Below are 13,561 nucleotides of genomic sequence, written 5' to 3'. Positions count from 1 at the left end.
AGGATCCCAACGCTCACTTGGTGAATTTCTTAGAATTTTGCGACTTCTGTTAAAATCAGTGGCATTTCGGATGACGTCATTCGCCTTCGGTTGTTTCCCATTTCATTGAAGAATAAGGCTAAACAGTGATTGAACTTGTTACCACGAGAGTCAATCACTACTTGGGAACAAATGACCAAAAAGTTTTTATTAAAATATTTTCCGCCGGCTAAAACAGCTAAATTACGTAATCATATACCAAAAAGTTTTTATGAAAATATTTTCCGCCGGCTAAAATAGATAAATTACGTAATCATATCTCCTCTTTTGTACAGATAGATTTAGAAACACTCTACGATGCATGGGGGAGATACAAGGATCTGTTGAGAAGATGCCCTCACCATGGGTTACCACTCTGGCTACAGGTTCCAATGTTTCACAATGGCCTGAATCCTTCGACTCGACAGATGATCGACGTAGCCGCTGGCGGAACTATCAATAATAAGACAGCTGAAGATGCTTATGAATTTATAGAAGAGATGTCACTGAATAATTATCAGTGCCAAGTCATGAGAAAAAACCAACGAAAATAGCTGGCATTTTTAACATCGATTCGGTCACCATGCTCTCTAATCAGGTAGAACTTTTGAGCAGAAAAATTGACTGTTTTCTTGGTTCTTCACAGGTTCACCTAGTAATGCAGTGCGAAGCAAGTGGAGCTGGATCAAGCAATTCAGATTACCCACCATATGGCCACAACATAGAGAACGAGCAGTTAAATTACATTGGTAATAATCCTCGATCTCAAAATAATCCTTATAGTAATACTTACAATGCAGGTTGGAGGAACCGCCCAAATTTCTCATGGGAAGGCCAAGGGAATCAGCGACCACCACCACCACCTCTGGGCTTCCAACAACTACCCTACCAACAAGAGAAAAAGTCAAACTCTAAGGAGATGCTAACAAAATTCATCTCGGTGTTAGAAACTTGCTTTCAGCATACCGAGATAGCACTTAAGAATTAACAAGTGTCGATTCAAGGGCTCGAAACTCAAATAGGATTGCTTGCCAAACTAATTTCTGAAAGACCACCAGGACGTCTACCTAGTAACACTGAACCCAACCCAAAAGAGCACGTGAAAGCAGTTACACTAAGGAGTGGGAAAGTGTTAGCTGAATCTGAAAAGAAGCCACCACAAGAAGCTGATAGAAAGGAGGTCAAACCCGAAAACAATAACAATCTAATGCCAAAAGAATATAAACCACCAATCTCTTACCCAGCAAAGTTCAAGAAAGACCACATGGATGCACAATTCGGTAAATTTCTTAAACTTTTTAAACAACTGCATATTAACTTACCTTTTGTTGAAGCTATATCGTAGATGCCTACATATGCAAAATTTTTAAAGAGCTTCTAACAAAAAAAAAAGAAGTTTGAAGACTTATATACAGTGGAACTTAATGAGGAGTGCTCAGCCATACTCCAAAATAAAATGCCAACCAAACTAAAAGATCTAGGAAGTTTTAGTATTCCCTGCTTAATTGGTAGTTTGAATGTTGATAAAGCAGTAGGTTATTTAGATGCCGGCATTAAATTGATGCCATATAAAATGTTTAAACAACTTGGTTTTGGAAAACCTAAACCCACTAGGATGAGTATTCAATTAGCTGATAAATTTGTTAAATATCCTAGGGGAATTATAGAGGACGTACTTGTAAAAGTAGATAAATTTATATTCCCTGTTGATTTCGTTGTGCTTGACATGGATGAAGATATTGAGGTGCCTTTAATCTTAGGTCGGCCATTTTTAGCCACTTCTAGGGTTGTAATTGAAGTGGGTGATGGTAAATTGGTACTTAGAGTAGGTGACGAAGAGATTATTTTTAAAATCTATAATGCCATGAGATTTTTTAAAGAATAGGATGACTCATGTTATTTTATCAACTCTATTGATCATGCTACTCAAGATTCTTTTCAGGAAATCGTACACAATGACACGGTGGAACTGTGTCTCGCCCAAGGGGAGGGGGTGGATGATGATTCTTAGATAGGAACCGAACTAAACTCCAATGAAACCTCCCCAAAACTAGCAGAATATGAGGGAATTAAGGTAAAAGATGAACTTAAGCAAAAACCCTCTATTGACGAACCTCCCAAACTGGAACTTAAATAATTGCCAAATCACTTGAAATATGAATTCCTTGGAAATAATTCTACATTACCGGTAATTATTGCATCTAACTTGCAACCCAAGGAGAAAGAGGAATTACTCCAAGTATTAAGAGAGCATAAAAGGGCCATAGCTTGGAAATTTTCTGACATTAAAAGGATCAGCCCTTCTTTTTGCACTCACAAATTTTAATGGAAGATGAATATAAACCATGCGTGCAAGCCCAAAGATGATTGAACCCCAATATAATAGAAGTTGTTAAAGATGAGGTAATTAAACTCTTAGATGCTGGAATTATTTATCCTATTTCTGACAGTTCTTGGGTGAGTCCAGTGCAAGTTGTTCCTAAGAAAGGAGGCATGACTGTTGTAGCCAATGAGAAGAATGAATTAATCCCAAAAAGGACAATCACAGGTTGGAGAGTGTGCATTGATTATAGGAAGCTAAATTATGCCACGAGAAAAGACCACTTTCCCCTTCCGTTCATTGACCAAATGTTGGAAAGACTATCAGGACACATGTACTGCTACTTTTTAGACGGACTCTCTGGCTACTTCCAAATTCCAATTGCTCCTGAAGATCAAGAAAAGGTGACATTTACATGTCCATACGGTACGTTTGCTTATAATAGAATGCCTTTTGGATTATGTAATGCTCCTTCTACTTTTCAGCACTGCATGATAGCCATTTTTGACGAACTCATAGAAGACGTCATGGAGGTATTTTGGGATGATTTCTCGGTTTTCGATAACTCTTTCCATCTTTTCCTCTAAAATTTAAAACGAGTGTTAATAAGATGTGAGGAAACAAACCTTGTGCTTAACTGGGAAAACTGTCACTTTATGGTTTAAGAAGGTATTGTGTTAGGACATAAAATTTCTAGTAGAGGGATTGAGGTTGATAAATCTAAAATTGAAACCATTGAAAAACTACCTCCCCCTAATTCAGTTAAGGCTATTAGAAGCTTCTTAGGACATGCTAGGTTTTATAGAAGATTTATTAAAGACTTTTTTAAAATAGCTAAGCCTTTGACTAAATTACTAGAAAAAGATGTGCCTTTTAATTTCGATCAGGAGTGTTTAGAAGCATTTAATACCTTAAAGGATAAACTGACTAAAGCTCCAATTATAATTGCACCTGATTGGAATTCACCTTTTGAACTAATATACGATGCGAGTGATTTTGCAATAGGTGTAGTTTTGGGATAGCGAAGAGATAAACATTTTCAACCTATCTATTATGCTAGCAGGACTTTGGCAGCTGCATAAGAAAACTACACCACCACAGAGAAAGAGCCGCTAGCTGTGGTTATTGCATTCGATAAATTTTGGCCATATTTAATATTGTCTAAAGTTGTCATTTATACTGACCATTCCGCTCTTAGCCACATTTTGACTAAAACTGATGAAAAACCTCGACTCATTCGATGGATCTTATTATTGCTGGAATTTGACTTGGAGATTAAGGATAAGAAAGGAGCTAAAAATCTTGCGGCTGACCAGCTCTCCAGGCTTGAGAACTCACATACCAAAGAACCAGATGACATTGAAATAAATGATTCATTCCCTGAAGAACAATTTTTGCTATATCTGATTCTGAGGTACCTTGGTTTGCAGATATTACAAATTTTTTAGCCGCTAACATTATCCCAAAAGGGTTGACACATCAGCAAAAGAAGCAATTCTTCACTGATGTGAAAAACTACTTCTGGGAAGACCCTTTTCTTTTCCGTAAATGTGCAGATCAAATTATTAGGAGATGCGTTACAAGGACGGAAGCATTGAAAATCTTGGAACATTGTCACTCAGGACCGATTGGAGGACATTACAGTGGAAATAAGACCGTACATAAAGTCCTCAAATCAGGTTTTTATTGGCCCACTCCATTCAAAGACGCCAACAGGTATGTTACTTCTTGTGACAAATGTCAAAGGACAAGTAATATATCCAAACGTGATGAAATGCTTCAGACATATATGCTCTCATGTGAAATATTTGATGTTTGGGGTATCGACTTCATGGGTCCATTCCCTAGTTCATATGGGAATAAATACATCTTAGTAGCTATTGATTATATGTCAAAATGGGTTGAAGCCCAAGCTTTACCTACTAATGATGCTAGAGTAGCAGTGCGATTTCTTAAGAAACTTTTCTCTCGATTTGGTACACTTAGAGCAATTATCAGTGATACTCATTTTTTAAACGCCCAATTTGATAAGACCCTTAAGAAATACAGAATTAATCACAGAACAGCTACCCCTTATCAGTTCATCACAAAACAGCTACCCTTTATCACCCCCAAACTAGTGGCCAAGTCGAAGTAGCGAACTGAGAGCTTAAACGTATCCTAGAAAAGACAATAGAAGTAAATAGGAAGGGTTGGGCGATGAAAGTAGATGATGCTTTATGGGCTTATAGAACTACTTTTAAGACTCCTATAGGAACATCACCTTACAGACTTGTCTATGGGAAAAGTTGTCACCTACCGTTTGAGTTAGAACACAAGGCATTCTGGGCTATAAAATTTCTAAACCTTGACCCCAAACTTGCAGGTGAAAATAGGTTGATGCAGTTGAACGAGTTAGATGAGTGGCAAGCCAATGCATATGAAAATTCGCGCCTATATAAGGAAGCGACGAAGTGACGCCACAACGCTCGTTTAAAGTAACGAAGGCAATTTGAAGTTGGAGATCTTGTCCTGTTATATAACTCGAGGCTCAAATTGTTTCCTAGAAAGCTTAAATCACAATGGTCAGGTCCTTTCATAGTCCAAATTGTGTTCCCATATGGCACAGTAGAGGTAAGTCATCCATCACAAGGCACTTTTAAGGTAAATGGACATCGTCTCAAAATGTATAACGGTGAGAATTTCAAAGACGATAAAGAGGAGCTACAGCTCCACGAAGTTACCTAAATATACCTGCAAGGTAGAGTCGAGCTTAGATTATAGACAAGCACTTCTCAGGAGGCACCCGAGCAATAACGGTGTTAACTTCTTTAAATTTTAGTCTTTAACATTTAATTCACTAACTGAGTCACTGAACACAAGATTTCCAGAACCACACGGCCAGTCACACGGGGGTACCGAAGGCCGTGCACATACCACGGGAGGTAACACGGACGTGTGAAAATAGAGGAAAAATGTTTCCCCAACACGGGATCTGATAAGTTGCCACGGCCGTGTCATACGGTCGTGGGCAATCCTGCCAAATTAACACGGGCGTGCAACACGACCGTGCCCACTGACCGTGGTCGAGCCTGACAAAATAACACAAGCGTGCTCCTGCATACACGGGTGTGGGAGAAGTGAACGAAGATTGACACGGCCGTGCAACATGGCCGTGTACACAAATGGGCCCTTTTTAAAAAACCACGAAATGCACAGGCTGAAATGAGGGCGCACGGGCGTGCCCCACGATCGTGTGCCCCAATTTCTCTATAAACACCTATTATTTTTATCTTTATATTTTGAAATTACTTTTTATTTCCTTTTAATACTATCTTATCTTGAGTTTTTACAATTTTTATTTTTGGCTATTTCATTACGAGTAATTATGATTCATTATATTTCCTAAAGAGTTCCTGATTTTATCACAATCATAAAGAGCTCCAAAGCTCATCATCAAATAGGAACTAAAAACTCCAAGGGCAAAGGACTTATGGATTAATGAACCTCTACCACCACCGGAGTATCCTCCTCCACTCTCATCATTGCCTTGGCTGATTATTCTCTATAACTCCAATTCCAGGAATCCATTCATCATTCAGGAAGTGTCACTTCTCTCCCTATCTTATGATTAGTTATCTTTATGTTTCAATATATCTATCTTTGTACATTTATGGCAATGTACATCTTAAGTGTGGGGGGTCTTTCATATCATCATTAGAAATCCCTGAATTTTGTCTTATTCTCATGTGAATCACTCATATCACTATTAGAATGAATTTTAATTAATTTATGATTTTTATTGATCTGTCCTCAATAAAAACATAGGTATTTTTGCATTGATTGTTTAAAATTTAAGACATTAGGGAATCAAGTATGATAAGTTGATTTTTGAAGAATTAAAAACTTTTAGGTTACTTCCCTAAGTTTAGGTATTACCTTGAATTGAAATTCACTAGTTTAAACATCAAAAAGCCATAATTTTTGTGAGATCTTGAGCCTATAGAGCATATGTTATTTCTTTCATGCTTACTTTTATTATGAGTGTGTCAATATTGATTTGTTATTCTAGAACTCACTTGATTATGCATGTCAAGATCACACCATTTGGGTTGATATGTCGAGATGATAAAGACACTTAAGTTTAACTCACTCACTCCACAAAAGCCTACCTTCATAATTAACCCTTAGTGATCCCCTTTGAGCCTAATAAGCCATTAATTGATTTACCCTCAATATTAACCCATAACCTATTATTGTTGAAATCCCCTAATTTGATCCCTATTTTTGTCGAGATTTGATTTGAATTAATTGCCTAGCTATGTTTTATTCTTCGTTGCAATAATTAAGCTCTATATTATTTGACGTGTTCTTAAAAAAAATACTTACACATACATATTAGTAGTAATTCATGATTTTTGAGCTTGATTGTTAATTCCATACTCTGAGAAGGAGCTCACTTGTATTCAACTAATAATAAGTTATTTTTCTAGTTAGGTGATTTCTTCAATTCAATCTCGATTCTAACCTTTTCTTTCAGCTTGTGACCACACCCCCTAACCAAAGCCACGTTACAACCCTCTAAAGACCTTCTCAATATATAGTGGTGGAGATTTGATTTTCAAGCAAGCCTATGGGAATAACTTTTCATATTGACTAATAAGTGCTTTAATTGATGTCCTTAAAAACCTCGAGTGATTTGAGAGAATCTTTAGTGAGGATGTTAAACTCTGTGATATGTTGATCAAAGGTAATCACTTAGATGAGAGGAGACACCTATGTTTTCGTGATAAAATGCTCAACTTGAAATGTTTGAAACATAGATGTACTTTTAGTTGAATTTTCAATGTATGAATACTTATGGATTATTTTGAGATATTATTGATAGGAATTATAAATTGAGAAGAATTTATTTTGATTGTGAGTTGAGGATTTTTCTTCAGGACAAGAAAATGCTTAAGTGTGGGGATATTTGATAAACTGTAATTTATACATATTTTTATCCCATTCTTAGCACATTTATGGATGATTTCTCCTTAGATTTGGTGAATTCAATGCTCCTAATTCTTTAATTTCATATTTTATACTTAGATGAGCATATGAGAGTAAAAAGAGCGAGAAACGGACCGAAAACAGATAAAAAAGACCCACATGGGAAATCAACACGGCCTGGACTTCCTCACACGAGCGTGTCACACGGTCGTGTCCATTTGGCAGGATCGAAGCACGACTTACACGGATAGACTACACGTCTGTGCCTATTCAACAGCCTTGACCACGGGCTGGAGTAATCACACACGGGCATGTCCCTGCCGAGCCCTAGTATAGTCCTATTCAGAAAAGGACAATTTTGAGGGCTCTTGGGCATTCTAAAGCCTATTTAAACACTTGATGAGGCACTTAGAATAGAGACACTGATCGCGATTTTCGTGACAGGTAAGTTTTATATATAATTAATCGTTCTTGAAACTAACTATTATCACGATGTAGGCAAGTGTACCTATCGAACAGTAGTATAGTTTTAGCAAGACCGGATTGTTGAACCCAATGGAACTAAAAGTACTAGTAATGACTGTCTTTTTACTATTTAGCCTAAGAATAAGGGGGTTTTGTTTTAACTAACTAATTATCTAAACTAAGAATTCATAGAAAATAGAATTGGGGAATTACTTTTGGAAAAAACGATTGAATTAAGACAATACCTAAGGAAGAATCCACCTAGACTTCACTTGTTATTCTGACTCCGAATCGGACGATTTATTCATTTAACTTGTTTCGTAGAGATCCCTAAGTTATGTTATTATCCCTATTCAAGACTAATAATGTCTAATCCCTAGATTGAATAATTGAGACTTTTCTCTAATTAACACCCTAGGGTTGCATTAACTTTCTATGGATCCCCTTATTAGGTTTCACCCTAATTCGGCAAAATCTTGTCACCCTATCTCTAGGCACGCAACAAACTCCACTTAATTATGACAAATGTACTTTTAGACAGGGTCTATTACTCTAAATAAGAGCTTATCTTGAATCAGTATCCTGGGGTATCAAAACAAGGATTAAGAACACATAATTAAGAACAAGTTAAATATTTATCATACAATTCAAAAAATAATAACAAGATTCGTCTTAGGTTTCATTCCCTTAGGTATTTAGGGGATTTAGTTCATAACTAAAAAGGAAAACATCTCAGAAGAATAATGAATACAAAACAAAAAGAAAACCCAAAACTCCTGAAGGGAAATTGAAGGGAGATCTTCGGCCCTGATGGTGAATCTGGCTTCTGAGATGGATCAATCGGCTTCCCTTGAGCAGTTCCCTACCTCCTTTTCTCCACGCCCCCTTTCCTCTTCCTTTAGGGTGTATTTATAGCCTTTAGAACGCCTGAAAGCCCTAAAAATTAGCCTTTTCTGAATTAGACTCAACTTGGGCTCGGCAGGGAACGCCAGTGTAACACGCCCGTGTGTGATTCCTTCAGGCCGTGCTCAAGTCTGATAGAATGGCACAGGCGTGTGTTCTACCCGTATGAGTCGTGCTTCGATTCTGCCAAATTGACACGGCCGTGTGGTCTTCCCTTGTGAGTAAGTCCAGGTCATGTTGATTTCGTACATTGGCCCATTTTCTCCATTTTTGGCCCGTTTCTCGTTCGTTTCTCTCTCTTATGCTCACCTAAGTATAAAACATGAATTTAAAGCATTAGAAGCATCGAATTCACCAATTCTAAGGAAAAATCATCCATAAAATGTGTTAAGCATGGGGTAAAAATATGTATAAATTACGGTTTATTAGACACGGAGTAGGAGGCAAGGAATTACTCAAGGAAAGCCGATTGGTCCATCTTAGAAGTCGGATTCATCATCAAGACTGAAGATCTCCCTTCAATTTCCATTCAGGGGTTTTGGGTTTTCTTTATGTTTTGTATTCATTATTCTTCTGAGATGTTTTCTTTTATAATTATGAACTAAACCCCCTAAATACCTAGGGGAATGAAACCTAAGATGGATCTTGTTATTATTATCTGAATTGTATGATAAATATTTGACTTGTTCTTAATGATGTATTCTTAATTCTTCATTTAATATTCTAGCATACTGATTCAAGTTAATGCTCTTATGCAGAGGAGGAAGAGACCTTGTCTAAGAATAAATTTGTCATAATTAAGCGGAGTTGATTGCACGCCTAGAGATAGGGTGATAAGATTTGCCAGATTAGGGTGAAATCTAATAAGGGGATCCATAGATCGAGTTAATGCAACACTGGGGCATTAATTAGAAAGAGATTTCAATCAATCAACCTAAGGTTAGATGTTATTAGTCTCGAGAGAGATAATAATATAACTTAGGGATTTCAACGGATCAAGTCAAATAAATAAATCGTCTGATTCAGAGTCAAATAACAAGTGAAGTCTAGGTGGATTTTTCCTTGGGTATTGTCTTAACCAATCGAATTTTCCCAAAAGCTTTTTCCAATTTTTCTCTGTGCACTCTTAATTTAGTTAGTTTAGATAAACAAATCCCTTAATTTTTAGGCTAGATAATAAAAAGAAAGTAATTACTAGTACTCTTGGTTCCTTTGGGTTCGACAATTCGGTCTTGCTAAAGCTATACTACTGTTCGATAGGTACACTTGCCTTCATCGTGATAATAGTTAGTTTCAAGAATGCTTAATTATAAATTTTTAAAACCTGTAGCGAATATCACGTACCATAAACCTTGCTTTAATATTTCAGGATATTAATTCAGGTTTTTGATGTGCTTATTCAATGGAGCAAAAGTCCCTATTTAAGAGTAGATCATTCATAATTAAGCGGAGTTGCATGCTATCCTAGAGATAGGACGACATAAGTCTTCCGGATTAGAGTCAAATCTAATAAGGGAATCCATAGATCGAGTTAATGCGACAATAGAAGTTTTAATTAGAAAGAGATTTCAATTAATCAACCTAGAGTCAGTTGTTTTTAGTCTCGAGAGAGATATTAACAAAAATCAGGCATTCCTACGGATTAAGTCAAGTGAATAAATCGTCTAATTTAGAGGTAATAAGTGAAGTCTAGGAAAATTCTTCCTTGGGTATTGTCTTCTCCATCGGTTTTCCAAAAGTATTTTCCAACTTTAATCTCTGTCGTAATCTTAGTTAATTAGATAATTAGTTTTAGATTAAAAATTCTCTTAATTGTTAGGCTAGATAATAAAAAGATAGTAATTACTAGTACTTTTAGTCCTCGTGGATACGATATTTCCGGTCTCACCATAACTATACTACTGTTCGATAAGTGCGCTTGCCTTAATCGAATTTTTAGTTAGTTTAGCGACCATCAAGTTTTTGGCGCCGTTGCCGGGGATCAAACCCGAGTTTTTCGTGTGACAGGTGGAAATACTTACAACTATACTACAACAGCATTTACATCTCCATACGATACATTTGCTTATTGATGAATGCCTTTTGGATTATGTAATGCTCCTACTACTTTTCAGTGATGCATGTTGGCCATTTTCGATGAACTCGTGGAAGACATTATGGAGGTATCTATGGATGACTTCTCAGTATTCGGTAACTCTTTCCATCTTTGCCTTAAAATTTTAAAACGAGTTCTAATGAGATGTGAGGAAACAAATCTTGTACTGAATTGGGAAAAATATCACTTCATGGTTCGTGAGGGAATTGTTTTAGGCCATAAAATTTCTAGCAAGGGAATCGAGGTTGATAAAGCAAAAGTTGAAACGATTGAGAAACTACCTCCTCCTAATTTAGTTAAGGCTATTCAAGCTTTTTAGGACATGCTGGATTTTATAGAAGATTTATTAAGGATTTTTCTAAAATAGCTAAGCCTCTAACGAATTTACTAGAAAAATATGTGCCTTTCAATTTCAGTCAGGAATATTTAGAAGTATTTAATACTCTTAAAGATAAATTAATTAATGCCCCAATTGTAGTTGCACCTAATTGAAATTTACCCATTGAACTAATGTGTGTTGTGAGTGATTTTGCAGTAGGTGTGGTTCTTGGATAGCGGATAGATAAGCACTTTCAATAGATCTATTATGCTAGCAAAACTTTGACAGCCGAGAAGAAAACTATACGACGACTGAGAAAGAATTGTTAGCTATGGTTTTTGCATTCGATAAATATAGACCATATTTAATATTATCTAAAGTTGTCGTTTACACTGACCATTCAGCTCTTCGATACCTCCTTACTAAAACAGATGCAAAACCTCGACTAATGAGATGGATTTTACTGTTGCAGGAATTCCATTTAGAAATTCAAGTTAAGAAATGAGCAGAAAATCTTGCAGCAGATCATCTCTCTAGATTGGAAAACCCACATCTCAAGGGACTTGAAGAACATGAGATAAATGACTCATTCCCTGAAGAACAACTCTTTGCTATATCTGACTCTGAGGAACCCTAGTTTGCGACATTGTAATTATTTAGCTACTAACGTCATACCAAAAGGATTGACACATCAGCAAAAGAAGCGATTCTTCACTGATGTGATAAACTATTTTTAGTAAGAACCTTTTCTTTTTCGTATATGTGCAGATCAGGTAATTCGAAGATGCGTTACAAAGACAGAAGCAATAAAAATTTTGGAACATTGCCTGTGACAACCCGAATTAGGGCCTAATCGGAATAGTGGTTTCGTGACCACAAATCCGAGATAGTAATAATTGTTTTATAATTATTTTGGGGTTTATGATATGATTGCATGATTGTGTGAAAATTTCGTGATGAAATTCTATGCCTAAAGTGCTTAAATTGAAAGTAGGGACTAAATCGAATAAGTTGCAAAATTTGCATCCCGGAAGATTTTAGTATGAAATTGTTTTGGAATATTAATTAGGAGGTCTTAAATAGCAATTTGACCAATTTTAAGTTCATGGACAAAATTAGGACATGGAAGGAATTTTTGAAAGTTTATAAGGAGGGCATTTTGGTCATTTGGATATTAAATGAAATAAATTGGGAAAAATAACACAAAATTGATCATCATCCTCCTTAGTTGCTGCCGAATTCTCCTCTCTCCATAGCTAGGGTTTCTTCAATTTTCAAGCTCCATAGTAAGTGATTCCAAGCCCGCTTTTAATGTTCTTTACGTTTTGGAATCCGGAAGCTCGATTAAGCTTATGCTAGTAATAATTTAACCTAGGGTTCATATTTGGAAAAATACCCATAGGTGAAATTTGTGTATTTTGATGTTTTATGATAGAATATGAGATTTTAAATTATGTTAAATAACTTGTGCTACTCGGTTTTAAGTGAAAACGAGTAAAACGGCATAATCGGTAAAAATACCTATTGTTCATAACTATATGATAGAGTGAGAATTTGATGTTGTTGTAGAAGAGAAAAATGTTCAGCATATCATAAAACATAAGAATAAGGGCTGAAATTAAATTCCGAGCCTAGGGGCAAAATTGTAATTTTGTAAAAGTTAGGGGCCAAAAATGTAAATTTTCCATGATGTGATTTTTGGATTGAAATAAATAGTATGAGTATTAAATGAGCTAAATGTGTTATTATAGATCAAGAAAGACGCGAATTGATCTCGAATCAGGGAAGGAAAAGTTTTGGACTAAATTGCAAAATTTCCCATTTTGCACCAAGGTAAGTTTGTATGTAAATATTACAATAATTTCATGTACATTCTTATATTTCAGCCTATTATATAAATATACTAGCTGATGTTAAAATATAAATCGACTATTGGAAGAATGGAAATAAATATAGAGAGAGAGATCCCGGTTGAACATTCTGAGAGATCGAATGAAATAGAGGGAGCGTAGCTAGGTCACATGTATGATCTTGAGTGCACATCATGTGTACAAGAAAGCTACGAGACACCTCAGTAGTAGCTAGGTCACATGCGTGATTCCAAGTGAAGGACACCATGTAGACAAGAGAGCTACTGAGACAAATCGGTTAGGTCGCATGAGTGGTAGTAAGTGTTCACCATGTGTACAAGAGAGCCGAACTAAACGAAGTATGATGGTGGGGTGTCTTTGAAACCATTAAATATCGAGGATTGATCCGAATTGTTCAACGGGATGGTTTTGTGGTGATATTGTGGTTTGGACCTACACTTATGGTGAATGAAATGTGGTGAAAATGATTTGTGGTATATACATATATAAGATAAAATGAGGTTAGCATAAAGAATGTGTGAAAGAGTGAAATTAGCATTAAAACTGTTTTTAGATAGTAGCAGTGACGTGATTTTGAAAAATCACCAAAAATAGGAGGA

The 13,561-nt window shown here is 36.2% G+C and overlaps 1 non-coding gene across 1 annotated transcript; it reads right to left on the bottom strand.

Annotated features, from left to right (window-relative positions):
* Window positions 1-281: 281 nt before the first annotated feature.
* LOC128286280 (small nucleolar RNA R71) lies at window positions 282-388 on the bottom strand. The gene has a single exon (XR_008276823.1). It is a non-coding gene; the product is annotated as a small nucleolar RNA R71 (small nucleolar RNA).
* Window positions 389-13,561: the final 13,173 nt, after the last annotated feature.

The sequence above is a fragment of the Gossypium arboreum genome, chromosome 12, assembly GCF_025698485.1.
Source record: "Gossypium arboreum isolate Shixiya-1 chromosome 12, ASM2569848v2, whole genome shotgun sequence".
Taxonomy (NCBI): Eukaryota; Viridiplantae; Streptophyta; class Magnoliopsida; order Malvales; family Malvaceae; genus Gossypium; species Gossypium arboreum.
The sequence above is the reverse complement of the archived record's forward strand: the minus strand, read 5'-3'. Positions and strand labels throughout refer to the sequence as shown.